Source organism: Ursus maritimus, unplaced genomic scaffold (genome assembly GCF_017311325.1).
Source record: "Ursus maritimus isolate PB19 unplaced genomic scaffold, ASM1731132v1 scaffold_24, whole genome shotgun sequence".
NCBI classification, from domain to species: domain Eukaryota; kingdom Metazoa; phylum Chordata; class Mammalia; order Carnivora; family Ursidae; genus Ursus; species Ursus maritimus.
The window spans coordinates 39,685,631-39,693,901 of record NW_024424897.1 but is presented as its reverse complement, the minus strand read 5'-3'; the positions used below and the strand labels follow the sequence as shown (position 1 = coordinate 39,693,901).

Below are 8,271 nucleotides of genomic sequence, written 5' to 3'. Positions count from 1 at the left end.
TGAACCAAGACTGGCTTTGAGTGCTTATAGTTTTACAGACTGAGGAACACATGTACCCCAATCCTGTTATAAGACTTTTTGGCCGTGTGGGCCAATAAAGAAGCTTCTGGAAGAGAATGGAATCCAGAATCCATTAGAGATGAAAACAACGCCCCCCGCCCCCAACACACACTCTTCACGGAAGTACAGTGCTCAAGCTTTCACCATCTCAACCGGTCCTCCAACCAGCCCAGGGTGGACACACATGGACTCACCCCCATTTGCCAGATAGAAACACTGAAGCTTGGGGCTTCTTGTCAGGGGCCAAAGTATCACAGCGCTCAACTGCTCTGCTCAGAGTAGGTTTTAATCTCGTTCTCACTGATCAACTCTGCCAAGAGACCCAGAAGAATGAGATCAGAGGGAAAGTCCGGGATGAGTCATTCTTGCTACATTCGTGGACTGACCACCTACTACGAGCAGATCCTGTTCCAGGCGGAGACTTAGAGACAGAAAGACAACAATCCCTGCCTTCAACCTGGGGAGACAGACGAGGACACGGCTGGTGACCCATTCTCTGGTAAGTGCCGGGGACGCCCGGACCCTTGATGTGAGGACACTGCAATCAGAGGGGCTTTGCTACCAGGGAAATAAGGCTGCTGGCTCTCTGGGGTTCAGCCCTGAACGTTGAGCGGTCTCTTCTCCATTCTGGTGGTCACCTCCCACAGGGCAGCTAGACACCTGTCAACCCAGACAGCCCAGCTCAGTAGCCCCTGTGCGGTCTCCCTGCTCCCCAGCAAGCCCTGGCCACTCACTGCTTTGGGGAACATCCTAGACCCAGCATGAGTCCGATTCAAGACAGTCCCGTCCCTGCCACCCACTCTGCGTAACCCGGAACCACTCTATTACACCCCTGGGCCTTGATTTCCTCAGCGGTCCACCACAGTCCGGCGCGCCCCACAAAGCTGCCAGGAGAATGAAATGGGATCCACGGGTCCATGGATGTGCGTTTTAGGCTGTAGATGATTTTACAAAGAGCAGGGAGCTTCTCTAGGGCTCCTGATGAATCCCCACAGTTGAGGTTCAAAACCGTGGTCTCCCGGCTCCAAAGGCAGCGGACGAGTTAATTCTTAAGCTCTTAAGCCCTCGGAAGAGCAGAGACAGAGCAAAGGGCAGGTCTGGAGGCCTCTTTTGGAAATGACAAGATCCATTTAGCAATCAATTAGCACTGTCCCCAGGCTCCGGCCCTGCACGCTCGGCAGGAAGAATGCGCCACACCGCGCTGATTAGAAACAGATGCCCTGGCGAGCGGAGCTGGCCAGCGGGGCCGGAATTCCTGGGCACCCAGCTCCGGGCGGGAGACGGGGTTCGTCGTTACATTCTAGGCCCCGGTGTGCAGAGGGAGGCCAAGGAGACCAAGTTAAGACAGCAGGCTGCCTGGAGAATGTGTACCTGTGAGGGGGTTCAGGGGCGGGAGGGGGAAGAAGGTTGACTCTGTCAGGAGTAATCGGGGATAAAAGTAGTTCGGCCAAATACAGAATAGGACTTTTGCCCAACAGAGGCTGATGCCAGTCGTGACGCGGCTGATGGGCGAGGAAGTACGGCAGGAGGCCCAGCTCTCTGGTGCCTCCAAAAATAACCCGTGGCCGCCAATCTCCTTTATTGAGCTCTGCAAATAAGCCCTTTTCATGCTATCTCCGTTATTTATCATTCTGTCCTGCTATTATGTCCATTTTGCAGATGAGAAAACGGAGGCACAAAGAGGTTTCATAACTTACCAGGATGGACAACTGACAAAGAGTGGATCCAGCTCTTGAACCCAGCGGAGAGGCCCCTCCCCTGGCCATGATGGTGATGAGTCCTCTACTTCCCACTTTTTCCTTCTCCCTTAACAATCAGAAGGGGAACTTTGAGCTCCTCTTCTCCAGCCTTGCAGCACCGCAGGGAAGCTCCTGGCAGCGTCCCTGCCACACCCTCGCTGGGATGAAGGGCTCACGGCCTCCCTCAGGCTGTTGACTCTAAGCTTGGACGGTGTACCAGGCTGGCTACTCTTTCTTCTATGCAGCCAAGAGGTGGGTCCCTGCAAGTATGTGTCTTCCCCCAGCAATGCTGCTTCCGTCCTCTGAATCCACTCAGGTGTCAAATTCCTTTTCCCTGCGACCAGTTCAGGGCACGACCACGACCCCGCCCTTATTTTTCTAAGCTATGTAGCCTCTGTGACAACTGTTCCCCACACCATCAGCTGGGCAGCTCCCACATCACCCCGCACACCCTCCCCGGACCCCCTGCCAGCCCATCCACATCCCTGGGGGCCTAGATGTGCACATGGGGTTAGCCAGGTCTCCCTTCTTCCCACCACACAAAAAGGAATACTCTAAAATATTATTTTAATACAGTTCTTTTGCCATTATAAGAGTGATGCATGCTCACCATAGGAGATACAAAAAAAATGCAGCGAGCAGAGTAAAACTCCCTCCGCAGAGAGAAAAATCACCCTTTGTTCCACTCCAGCCTTCTTTGCTCTGCTTAGTATTTGCCTAGCTTCCTCTACTCCGGATCTACCAATGTGTCCTGCAGTTTCACTCACCCTCGTGGCATCAGCAGGCCGCTGGGTTATGAAAATGTCATTTGTAATGATCCCATAATAGTCCGTAAAATATATGCTCTTTCTCTTATTTGGGGCATTGCTATAAATGCACGCCTCTGGTGATTCCTTATTACAGAACCTCAGTTTTGTTCGAGGTCTCCACAAGATGTCACCTACATACTAGGGTATAGGGTCCTTGATTCTAAATTCCCGGCAATCATGTCAAGCCTCCCCCACCCCCGTGTTTGCATTATCCAGCCTGAGCAGAGAATACCACTAACGCACAGGGGAGGGTTCTAGCCCTATGCCCTTTTTAGCACCTTGCTTGATTTTATAACCTCGTAACACAGCCGGAGAGGCCATTAAAGATCAACCGCTCACGTTTCGGACATTAAAACTGAGTTCAGAGAGGGCAAGTGAGTTGCCCAAGGTCACACAGGGGTGGTGGTGGTCACCCAGGAACTGAGGGCCCCTGGCTCTGCGCTTAGGGCTCTCTCCACAGGGATGAATGCAGTTCCCAGACAGCCAGGGAGGACTCAAGTTAGGGCAAGGTTTGTTATTATTTGGTCTCAAGAAGAATAAATCAAGACATTTTTAGCTAAAGCCACTGGCCTCTTACCGAGAGTTCCAATTTAACCAGGGGGATGAAAGGGAGAGAAAAGAAATCAACAATGGCATATATCCGCAGATGAAGTGACTTGGGAGCACACGAGGCATTTCCATTTTCCTTGGTGGCCACCCTCTCTCTCCATCTTCCCCTCTTCCTCTCCCACAATCTCAGCCACCACCAAGAACCCTTCTGGAATCATCAGACTCAGAGCTTTTCGGCTGAGATACTGAGGTCCTGAATCCTGGAGAAGTGCATGAGCCGGCAGGACCACACCCACCCATAAAATAAGATCCAGCAGACAGGAATAGGGAACTTCTTAGGTCTTCTTATAATTGCAGGAATGGGTTAATTTGTGGGAAACGTAAATGTGCGCATGAATGATCCCAGCTAGAAATGATACTTTCGCCAGCACCGAATTTCCAGAGACATGTAAGTCACGTCACAGCTCTGGTCTCCCAGTCCTCATCTGTAAAATGTATCCTTCCAATCCATTCTACAAACATCTCTTGAGTGCCTGCTGTGTGCCAGGCTCTGTGCTGGGCACTAAGAGAAGGCCAAGAAGATCTCAATGTCCAGGAGAAACAAAGAAAGAACAAAAGAAGGGAATATTTATTTAATACCTTCTTCCCCAGGCATTAGCATAGGCGAAATGGACGCACTGATGAATAAAAGTGCGTAGTGAGGCTTATGGTTTTAGAGATATGAACTCCTAGACAACCCGAAAGCCCTCCCACTAATAAACACTTAGAAATTCTGGGTAAAAATAAGAGACATCCTTTTTTAAATAAGCAGAACTAAGTTCTCAAGTAAGTAAGGAAACCCACAGGGGCCAGAAGTTGAGATGGGACTAAATATCACAGGGATAAGCTTTTGAGTTAATGCTGTAGTGGTACGCGGGGGAACCCTACCTGTGCCCCCGAAACTCCCAAGCTAGTAAAATAACACAGCAAGATAGTAACGTTCTCAGGACAGTGATACTCCCGGGATTCTGGAAAGTACGCTGTCAGCCACGGGTTCACGCTGATTCCCACAGACAGAGCGCTGCTGTAGATGAGCCCATCGTCCGAAGTTACCAGACGGTGAGCAAGAATCTAACAAGTAAGCAACGGGATTTATCCCAACCCTCGGGATTTCGTCCATTAGAACAAACAGCATATCAGCTACAAAATAAACGCATCCATCTTTCATTGGAACACTTCGTGAATTTGCGTATCGTCCTTGCCTTCCAATTTTAGTAAGCGTGCTGCCAAAGCGAGCACCAAAATAAGTACGTCTTAGATAATTAACAACATAAAAGACATTTGAAAAAGGAAAAAGATATTTTCAAAACCAGTGTATTCGGAAGATCGCCAACTTGAACGCTACGAAAAATCTAGAAAGTCACTGAAAATAAAGCCAGTGGGTAAGTTAAAGAGCAGATGAAATGCAGCTGAAGGAACACTGGTGCACGGGAAGACAGAGCTCTGTCAATAACTTACCTTAATGTCTCTTATGCAACATTATCCTTTATAAAGTATAATGTTGTCGTAAGTTGTAGTGTCATTGTAAGACTAATCACTCAAAGGATAAACAAAGAAATTGATTATTTTAAACATAGGTGTAATAAGCTTTTTCACATTAACCATCAAACATGCCTTATTTTACTTTTGAACAGACTAGCTTCTGGCATCATACATTTCAAACCTTATTTCTTTTTCAATAACCACATACTTCCAAAGCCGAACATCGTAAGACCTGTTATCACAGTGCACCACAACCCCAGACAAATAGTTGGCAGTGGTCGTATGCCCGGGAAGTCATTCCAAAACCGGGATGGCTAGCCATCCCTTCCCTATATATGGTAATGCCTGAAAACAACCTAAATGTACGCCATTGGCCTGGACGGCCTACCGTTGATTTGTAAACACCACCATTTCTTTTAAGTCAGAGAATTACTTTTCCCAGTATGGCTCCAGGTTACAGTTTGCCAGTGAGAGAAATGGGAAACAAGACTGGAAGAGGAAAGGGACGGTGAAATAATAGCAATTTTTTTCCAGAAGGTCGTGGCAGTCAGACATGGCTTCGAAATTTCTCCACAAGCCACCACTTTGGGGTTGTGCAGAAGGAGCAGTGCCCAGCCTGCCACAAACTGCCCTCACAGTCGTGGTGGCAAGACGCAGTGGTTTCTCAGACTGTCCGACAATCAGTGGCTTCTCCCAGCCTCTCCCACCTGCCCTGCCCCCACCAGGCCAGAGCTATAGCTATTACACAGAGCCATAGAGAGAGGCTAACGGCCTGGCTGGATCAACAGGGACTTTGGAAAAATAAGATTGGACAGCTGGCGACAAAGATATAGAGGTTTGAGGACAGAGCTCTCCACATGAGCGTATTTGGGTGGGGTCGCTCAGCTGAGGAATGTTCCAACAACGAGCGGGGAAGATAACCCATCCTCTGGATGTCAGGCAGCCTTCCCTCCAACCACTCCATCCTTACTCAAGGTGCTCATCAACACAATGGCCCTGGTGAAAGAGATGGAGGTGCCCGGGCTCCAGCAAGAGGGGCCCCTCCTCACCAAGGCCAGTCTAGCTAAAGCCCCTGCTGAGTATCTAACCTCTGACCAAAAGGCTAACACCGAGCCCTGAATACAGCACTACTTTCCAGAGGGACAAACCAGGCCGTATGATGGAACATCGATGACATTGAACTAATCTCATCACAGAGAGGACAGTTCATGGAACCTGACGAACTCATTTTAAAAATCCGTATGGAAGCGTATAGGACCCATGGAAACCTATCGTGCTTGAAGAATAAGAAGGGAGGATTGGTCCTACCAGATATCAAGGTAAAGCTACAGTAATTACAATAGTCTGGTATGGTACAGGAATAGACAGAGACCGATGAAACAGACAGAGAGAGTACCCAGAAACCAATGTGAGCATATATGGAAGCTGGATTTATGACAGAACAGACGTGACAGATTAGTAAACAAAACAAAACAGATGGACCATAACAAATAAGACAGCCACACTTGGTTACCCATATGGAAAACAATTAAAATTAATTCTTCCTTCCTGTCCTACATAAAAATCAATTCAAAGTAGATTTAGGGGCACCTGGGTGGCTCAGTCAGTTAAGCATCCGACTCTTGATGTGAGCTCAGGCTGTGATCTCAGGATCGTGAAATCAAGCCACATGTTGGGCTCTGTGCTCAGCAGGGCGGGGGGGAGGAGTCTGCTTGAGATTCTCTCTCCCTCTCCCTCTGCCCCTCCCCCCAAAAATTAAAAAAAAAAAAGTAGACTTAAATACAAATGTGAAAGATAAAACTATAATAAAAAGTAGAATACGACATAGGATAATCATTTTAGGTCCTCAGGGTAGAGAGGGACTTCTTAAAGTACATAAAAGCACTTACCTTAAAGCAACAACAACAACAACCAAAGTAAATAAATTAAGAATTTCTGGTTTCCCAGAAACTGCATGAAGAATGAGAAAAAACAAGCCACAAACTTGGAGATGACAAAGGCAATACATATTACAAAGGAGTCATTTCCAGAACATGTAAAGAATGCTTATAAATCAATAAGAAAAAAAAAAAAAAACCCCAAAGAAAACAGATGAAGGGCAAAAACCGGAACTATACAGAAAAGACAAATGCCTAATAAACATGAGAACATGCTCGATGTAATTGAGAATAAAGGAAATGCAAATTAAAAGCAGAATGCCAAAATTAAAAGCTTAAACACACGCACACACGCAGAATGCCATGCCATTCCACACTCACCAGTTTGGCAAAAATTAAAGCACTGACAATACCAAGTGTTAGCGATTATGGGAAGCAAAAGAAACTCATATATGGAAAGTAGGAATGTAAATTGGTACCACCACTAATTGTTGGGTAAGAGTAAAGTTGGAACATGCCCCCATGAACCCGATAACCCAGAAAGCCCAAAGTCCCAATGATGGGCGTATAATCACCAAACACTGAAAACATCACAAGTGTCCGTAATGAGATTAGATTTATATATTGAGATATATTCAAACAATGAGTCCACTGTTTGACTGTACTGTTGTGGAAGGGGTGACGTCCAGTGCTGCTCAGTAATGTGAATTAACTTCAAACACATACATTTGAAGGGGAAAAAAACAAATCCCAGAAGACTATAGACAGTGGGATTCCATTTGTGTACACTTTAAAAGCAGGCAAGATGAAATAACAGATTCTTTAAAATACATATGCGTGTGGGACAACTATACAGACGAGCAATGGAATAATCGACATAACATTCAGAATAGCGATTATGTGGGGAGCAGGGCAGAACGTACTTGAGCAGAGGCACAGAGGGCGCATATTAGGTGTCAGGTGATGCTCTAATTGTCATCCCGAGGGCTCGGTACACCATTCTTAGGTGTGTGTCTTATATACCCTTCTAGGTGTGATGCACAATGAAAGCAAACACACATAAGGTTGAAACAAGTACCAGCCACAAAAATGGTCCATTACATGTAATATCTGGTTTGTTCTAATAATAGCCATGGTAGCTTTAAAGGATACTGACAGGTCAAACAAGTTGAGAAAAAGGACATAATGGTCTATTTATTAACTTGTTTCTTAAGATACAATTTTATTTTTATTTGCTTATTTTTAAGTAGGCTCCATGCCCAGTGTGGAACCCAATGCAGGGCTTGAGCTCATGACCCTGAGATCAAGACCTGAGCTGAAATCAAGAGTCAGATGCTCAACTGACTGAGCCAACCCAGGGGCCCCAAGATACAATTTTAATTTAAAGGCTTTTAATGTAGATTTGTTTTAAAAAAAGAGAACATGATTAAACATTCTCTAGAACTGATGAATCTTCAGATACAGGAAGCACAATGAATCCTCAGAAAGGTAAGCAAAACTGAAACCACACATGTATACATCACAGTTGGGGGACCACATACTTTGTCATTCTAACAAGGATAACTTTGAGAATGAGAGAGGCACTATTAATAATTATGCAAGGGTAACAGCTATTAGCCAGGACTGGCCAGGACAAACCAAAACACATCCTCATCCTAGGGACACTGCAACCAAACACAAACTGCTTAAAAAGGGAACGCAATTAATTGGCAACAC

The 8,271-nt window shown here is 46.4% G+C and overlaps 1 long non-coding RNA gene across 1 annotated transcript; it reads left to right on the top strand.

Moving 5' to 3' along the window:
- Positions 1 to 365: 365 nt before the first annotated feature.
- LOC103667251 lies at positions 366 to 2,946 on the top strand. Its single transcript, XR_569720.2, has 2 exons — positions 366 to 559; positions 1,720 to 2,946. It is a non-coding gene; the product is annotated as an uncharacterized LOC103667251 (long non-coding RNA).
- Positions 2,947 to 8,271: the final 5,325 nt, after the last annotated feature.